Here is a 7,497-nt window from a genome sequence, read left to right as displayed (position 1 = left end):
TGACAAAAATCATAGATACCCCAAAACTATGACAAATTGACAATCACTCCCTTTCTTCACTAGCAACGTAAATGCCAAAAATTATTAGTTAAAGAAAATGATGAAATTTAAGATTCAATTTTTCAGGGACAACATTGTACAATCACTTGTGACTAAGGGTAATATAAAAATTATGAAATTATCTAACTATGATTCAAAGGAATTTGCTATCGGGAGTGTACGATTGTGAAAATTCAAGAGACATTTTGGGGTGTGCCAAATTAATATATTTACGGTGTGGTGTTTGTGATTTTTGCCAATTGTCTTCGGGTGTCTCTAAAATTTTTCATTTTTTGCTTTTTAGAAATACATTACGCATGATTGATGATAATAAATAATCATATAAAATTCACATGGATGGTTGGAATATTTGAGACTATTTTCTCTACTTATTCTATGTATTTAGTTCTACTTTAACACAATGATTTTTAGTAGTTTTTTCTTCTTCTGATATACTGAAGGCAATTGAATAAGAAAAAAATCTCAGGTAAATTGTTAATTATAATTTCATATCAATATGAATTAAATTAAATTATTTGTTTTTAATGAGTTAAATGATTATCTAAATCTTTCAATTATAAAATTTAATATATTTTAATATGCATTTTAGATGCTTCGCCTGATCTGGCCTATTTCTCGAACACACTGCACTTCGGTCCCCTTTGTTTCTCTCTGGGTTGCTCTTAGCTGCTTTTAGAGAAGACAAAGGTGGTGTTGTCGTCGTCGGAGAAAAAACAGAGAATTTCAAGGAAGAAGAAGAAGCCTAAAAACCACCTCTGCAACGAACCAAGCCTCTACTGCTCCAACTCCATCTGTAACGAACCAAGGCTAAAAACCTCTATGGGTCCACCTCCATCAGCAACGAACCAAGGCTAAAAACCTCTACGGGTCCACCTCCATCAGCAACGAATCAAGTCTGAAAACCTCAATCTGCAACGAACTAAAACCTCTCCGCTCCACTCCACGGCTCCACCTCCATGAATGCATCTGCAACAGAGCAACAAAGGTTCACCGCTCACGAAACCTTAAAATGATTTGTTATTAAATTTATTTCTAAATTCTAATGTTTGTCTTTTCATTCTTAAAATGATTTTGGCCGAAACTTTGTTCATTGGTTATGGTATTAGGTTTTATCTGATAAGAAGATATTTTTAGTGTTTATTGTGTGCAAATAACTTATCTTACATTCTATAATTGAGAGGAGACTAATTAGTTAGTTAAATTAAACACATTAATTAAAAAAATAATACAAAAATTAATTAACATAGAAGAATGGAAATGATTATCAAAATAATTATGTATTATTGAACATGGAGTTGCAATTAAAATTGATTATTATTACACTGTAAAATAAAATTACAATTTTTGCGTATTATTTATTATTCTATACAAATTAAATTATTATGGACTTTTAAAGAGAAATAGAAATATAATTATTTTAAGTTCATATTTTTATAATAATAATATAATAAATGTCTTTCCCAGTTCCTAAGACGGTAATTCCACGCAAAAAATCATGCAAAATGAAGTACACTATCTCCTCTTTTTTAAAATAATAATATAATAAATGTCTTTCCCAGTTCTGTCCGCTAGTGCCAATTGTTAGGTAATCAAAATTGAATTAAATGGCTATAAAAAAAATTGTAAGTGTATATATGTAAATATTAAAAATATTTTTACAACTAAAAGCTTAAAAGTTTTAAAATTATTAAATCAAATCCCTAAATCTATCCGATCCAATCCTCAAATACCCAAACCTGTGCAGTTAGTAAAGAAAGCAATAAATAGAACTTGAATGGTATTTTAACTGTAAATAGTCAATTTTTCCAACGAAAATTGTAAATAATCACTCAGACCCTTTAGTTTATCTGTTTTCTGCCCATTTCATACCAGGTCAATACTCTGTGCAACATGATATATCTAGTGACACTAGTTTAGGGAAAGGAAAAAATTATCTCATTCTTGAACATAGGATTGTTAATAATTGTGCTGATTCTAGAACAGTTTGTTTGACAAAAGCTGGATTCACCATTAAGTAAGAGATCTTCTCCAACAATAGTGTTGGGAGTGCCATTAAGAAGTAGAAGTAGAACTGAATCTGAAAGATTGGGTTGTGAAAGTGGAGGCTGTTTTGGGCATTTTTTGACATAGATTTGAAATCTTGGCAAATACGAGAATGGAAGGAAGAACAAGAGGAAGAGAAAGTGGGAGTGGGTGAGGCTTGTTGGGGTTTCTGAGAAAAGTTTTATTTTGAAGAAAAGAAGTCTCTTCCTTTTTTTGACGTATCGATCATCGATATGAGCTGTTAACTATGACGAATGCACGAATGCGCTAACTATGTATATGACGCTGAAAATAGATTGATTTGATATCACCTTTCAATTAGAATTAGCAAAAACAATGTCTCCTTACATAATATAGATTCCAAACATTCATGAAGGTCTGCAAGTGGCAACCACAGAAGGTTTGATAATTTGAGGATTGGGTTGTATTGACTTGATTTTGTAAATTTATAAATTTGAAAAATGTAAAAATATTTTTTTATATTTACATATATACCACCTATTTTCTTTTATAGCTGTTTGATTCAATTTTGACTACATGGCCAAATCCTAACCATTGCCAACGCCGGTGCTGCAAAGAAAAAATCCGACCTTTTCTCCTATACTCATCAGGGATAAAATTTGTGGCAAAGAAATTTGGAACCGAAAAAGAGATTTTAGAATTTAAAAAAAACTGGAAAGTTATTTATGAAATAAGGGGAAGGTCAATTATATTATTAAATTTTTTGACTGCCACTAGGAGGATTAATTAAATCTCTGCTACCCAGCTAGCTGAGGGAGAAAATAGACGACAAATCAAGGCGAACTCAGCATTTCAGTGATTTTGAATGCGTAGGATGGTCATGCAATACATCTCAGTTCGTTGGATCGAGATCTTGGTCGAGATTTTGATCTCGACTATTGAGATTCAACGGTCATGATCGAAATCTCGATCGAAATTTCATGTCTTGACTGTCAATGCACATTTCATGCACATTTAATTATAGCAATTTCAGTATTTTAGCTGTTGATATAAACATGCTACACTGAACCTCGTTTATAGATAAAGAGCTTGGGTACCTTCCGCACCCTTGCTGTATACCTATAGTTTAACCCACAAACATATGAGATTAACAAAAAAACAAACTGTTTACTTGGGAACTCTGAGGCAGTAGATTTTATTTATTTATTTATTTATTTTATAAGAGAATAATAAATGCATTAAAGTGAGAGATTACATGGTTCATAATGGAGTGGATGCTAAGCTTACTAGGTAGTTTGTGAGTGTGGGGACGTTAACATTCTTAATACAAAATGATAATTCTAGCAAAATGGGAATTAAGTTGATCGCCATGTTTTGGCTTTTAGAGAGAATAACATGAGCTGCTTCATTTGTACTAGATTTCAGTGATCTACATCTGTTGTTGCCTTGCTTGGTTTATTCCTTCATGAATTTCATGTACCATTGCCTCCAACTTAATTCGTTTTTTCGGACTTTCATAACATAATGAACCGCTCCAAATGATCCCCACACTCTACGCTACAGTGTCTAGAATTGTATCAAGTATCCCCTATACATAGTAAAGTGGGTGAGTGCACCGATTTTAACATATCAGTCATACAATACATTTGGCTAGTAGTGAGAGTCATTTCTTGAGCTTGTGTGGGCTGGTTTTTAGTGGTATGAAATGGTGAAAGTTTCAAGTCTTTCATCCAGTATACACACTAGTCAAAACTCTGTCTGGCTTGGGATTTTTATGAGTAAAGATGCACAAATTTGTCTCCCTCCATATGAAAGCATGTGATGATGAAGATAGAGATTAGCCTATCTCCTAGATGCCTTATTGATGTTCCAAGTGGTTTGGTGTATCTGAAAATCTAGAAATGTTGTTTTATTTAGGCACATAAAGCCCTCAATTATTCATACCATACACTCTTATTATTCTTTGTTTGCAGAGATCAACTCCATGTTTGTACTGATCCTTATTTGGAATTGAGCCGGCATACTACAACAAATCTGGAAATGAGAGAAGACACTGACCTCTTCCAATTGTATGTTGACTGTTCTTGGGAGAAAAATTCTTCTTCCAGGAGGAGAGGTTGCTTACTTTGGGATTCAGCATGAGTTTTTTTGGCTGCACAATGCAAGTTTAGTTCAGTCCAATCGGCTTTGATAATGGATTGGAGGCCATCCGTGATGGTTTTCTTGTAGCATCTTCTCTAGGAGTTTTTGCAATCAAAGTAAATTTGGATTGCTACTCTGAGGTTTTAGCTTTACAGGATTCTTCTATCTCTTTAGATTGATTATGTATGGTCTCTTATGTGAGATTAAACTCCTTGCTATCAGATTTACTTGTGTTTATCTTCAGTTTATTCCTAGGCATCTTAATAGTTTTGCGGACTACTTTGCTCGTTGGTTGCATCTGTTTTAGCTATCTAGGATCTGATGGGGGTATTCCTCCTTTGTTTGTAACTAACTCTTCTTTTTTCTCTGTTGTGAGGACCTCTTAAAAAAAATTCAGAGAAACAAAGAGAGAAGAAATATCGTAAAGATCAAACATCGGGTGACCATATTAAAAAAAAAAATCCCCGATTTTTAATCATAAATAGTACATTATAGTAAGATTAAGTCAAGCTAGGTTAGATATTTAACTTAGTCTGTGGGCTTCTCCTCTTTGTTTGCTTTACATTATTTATTAGAATCGAAGTGGAAGAATGCTTAGCATTGATGGGCATGCATCATTTACATTTGTGGATTTTAATTCTCATTTCACCATTTATGATCCTTCAAAAATAAAAATGCCAAAGTTTACAATGGTTTAGGCAAGGCTGTAGCAGTTGGTGGCAATTAGTTTTAATGGTAACATGCTCCTCATACTTTACTATAAACTGCCCAACTGCAACCAATAGTCCTTCCACAACAGCTTCCAAAACTCCTCCTTGACCAGAGAGACCCCTAATTGTAGTGGTACACATTCCCCTTCAATTATCAAAGGGTCAAATCTCCAGAATGCTTGTGTGCCTCTCATCCTTGCTTATGGTTTGAAAACTCATCTGCTCTGATATATTTTGAGTCTACATATATATGGTAGGGTAATTAATTTCTACCCAAAAACAAAAAATAATGGTAATTAATTAGTATTTAGATTTGTATACAAAGTTACAAATAGATATCATAATACTATTGGTAAAAATTGTCATATTAGGTTGAGTCACCTCTCATAAGTGACCATTAGTTATGTTGTTGGATGTATTATGAAGGTAAATAATATTTCAAACCATATAATGCAAAGTAGTAAATACAAGTGAATTAAATGAACACAAATGAATGTTAAAATTGTGATGTTTATTAAAATGCTAATCACGTGAGCTTTTTAAAGAATGCTGCATTTAAAAAAAAAAAAAATCTTGGTAATTTATAACTACTTTGTTCATACACTTTGAATTTTAAAGACACTGGACACCCCAAGTTAATTGGCAAAAACCATAGATACCCTAAAACTATGACAAATTGGCAATCACCCCCTTTCTTCGTTAGAAACATAAATGTCAAAACATTATTAGTTAAAGGAAATGACGAATATACCCTTAATTGTATTATTCAATGTTTTATAATATAAAATAACAAATTGAGGAAAAAGAAGGAATTCATTGAGGAAGAAAATGATGAAATTTAGGATTCAATTTTGTTAGGGACAACATTGTACAATCACTTGTGACTAAGGGTAATATAAAAATTATGAAATTGTTTAAGTATGATTCAAAGGAATTAGCTAACAGAGGTGTACAATTGTGAAAATTGAAGAGATATTTTGGGGTGTGCCAAATTAATATATTTACGGGGGTGCATGTGATTTTTGCCAATTGTCTTCGAGTGTCTCTGAAATTTTCAATTTTTTGCTTTTTAGAAATACATTACACATGATTGATGATAATAAATAATCATATAAAATTCACATAGATAGTTGGAATATTTGTGACTATTGTCTCTGGTTATTCTATGTATTTAGTTCTAGTTAAACACAATGATTTTTAGTTTGTTTTGTTTTGAATAATGGGTTTGATATACTGGAGGCAATTGAATAAGAAGATCATTTCAGGTAAATAGTTATTTCTAATTTTATATGAATATGAATTAAATTAAAATATTCTTTCAATTACAAAATTTTATATATTTTAATATGAATATTAGGTGCATTCTGACATGTTCTTTTTATTATGAAGTATAATTTTAAAATATTATTATATTAAAATTAGTTGAATAAAATTACAATTTTGTAATTGTGGAGCAAAGTATTGTTGGAATTGTTATGGTATTAGGTTTATCTAAAAAGAAGATTTTTTTAGTGTTTATTGTGTGCTAGGTAACTTATCTCCTATAATTGAGAGAGAGAGAGAGTAATTCATTAGTTAAATTAAACACATTAATTAAAAAAATATTACAAAAATTTATTAACATAGAAGAGAGAAAATGATTATCAAAGTAATTATGTATTATTGAACATTGAGTTGCGATTAAAATTGATTATTATTATATTGTAAAATAAAAATACAATTTTTGTGTATTATTTATTATTCTATACAAATCAAATGATTATGGACTTTTAAAGAGAATAGAAATATAATTATTTCTCTTAGATTTCATATTTTTATAATTATAATAAATGTCTTTCCCAGTTCTACCTGCTGCTGTCAATGATTAGGATTTGACCACATGGTCAAAATTGAATTAAATGGTTATAAAAAAAAGTGCAGGGTTATATATGTAAATAATATTTTTATATCTAAAAGTTTAAAAGTTTTCAAATTTATAAAATCAAGTCCTTGAATCTATCCGATCCAATCCTCAAATTTTCAAACCCTCAGTGTTTCTTTGCGTGGTTCCATGAACCGGCTAAGGTTTGCAAGTGGGGGAGCATTATGTATAAAGGAAACGGAAAAAGAATCACAGTATTCAAGCTGGAACTTCTAGGCGCGTTACAACGTCGCTTTCCTTAAGATGTAGTTCGCCCTCACATCAAGGTGCTATGTGCTATGAGGTACTGTGAACCGTCTCCCAGGATACAAAGAAGCCCAACTTTGAGTTGAATCTCTCAAGTTTTGTTAAGCACTCGCAAAACTCAAGAACAGAGAAGACTTCGGGATTTTCTCTCCAAATCTGCTATTGTGAAGCTAGTAGGTTTTTATAGGCATTGAGGTGCCTCTACTGAACATTTCATGACTATGTTCGTATGGGTGCACCTCTCTGTAGGGATACGAATGCTGACGTTCAGATATGAGCCGTTGGATCGTTCGATCACACGATCTAACGGTCCATATTGAACCATCAAAACTATATTTATGGATCTACTTCCATCGCGCTAGATCAAAACATACGGTTTAGATCTGATTTCGCTCGAGCGTGCGCCAAACGCCC

Source organism: Hakea prostrata, chromosome 4 (assembly GCF_041222555.1).
Source record: "Hakea prostrata isolate BN-2017 chromosome 4, UWA_Hpros_2, whole genome shotgun sequence".
NCBI lineage: Eukaryota > Viridiplantae > Streptophyta > Magnoliopsida > Proteales > Proteaceae > Hakea > Hakea prostrata.
This window is presented reverse-complemented; position numbering follows the sequence as displayed.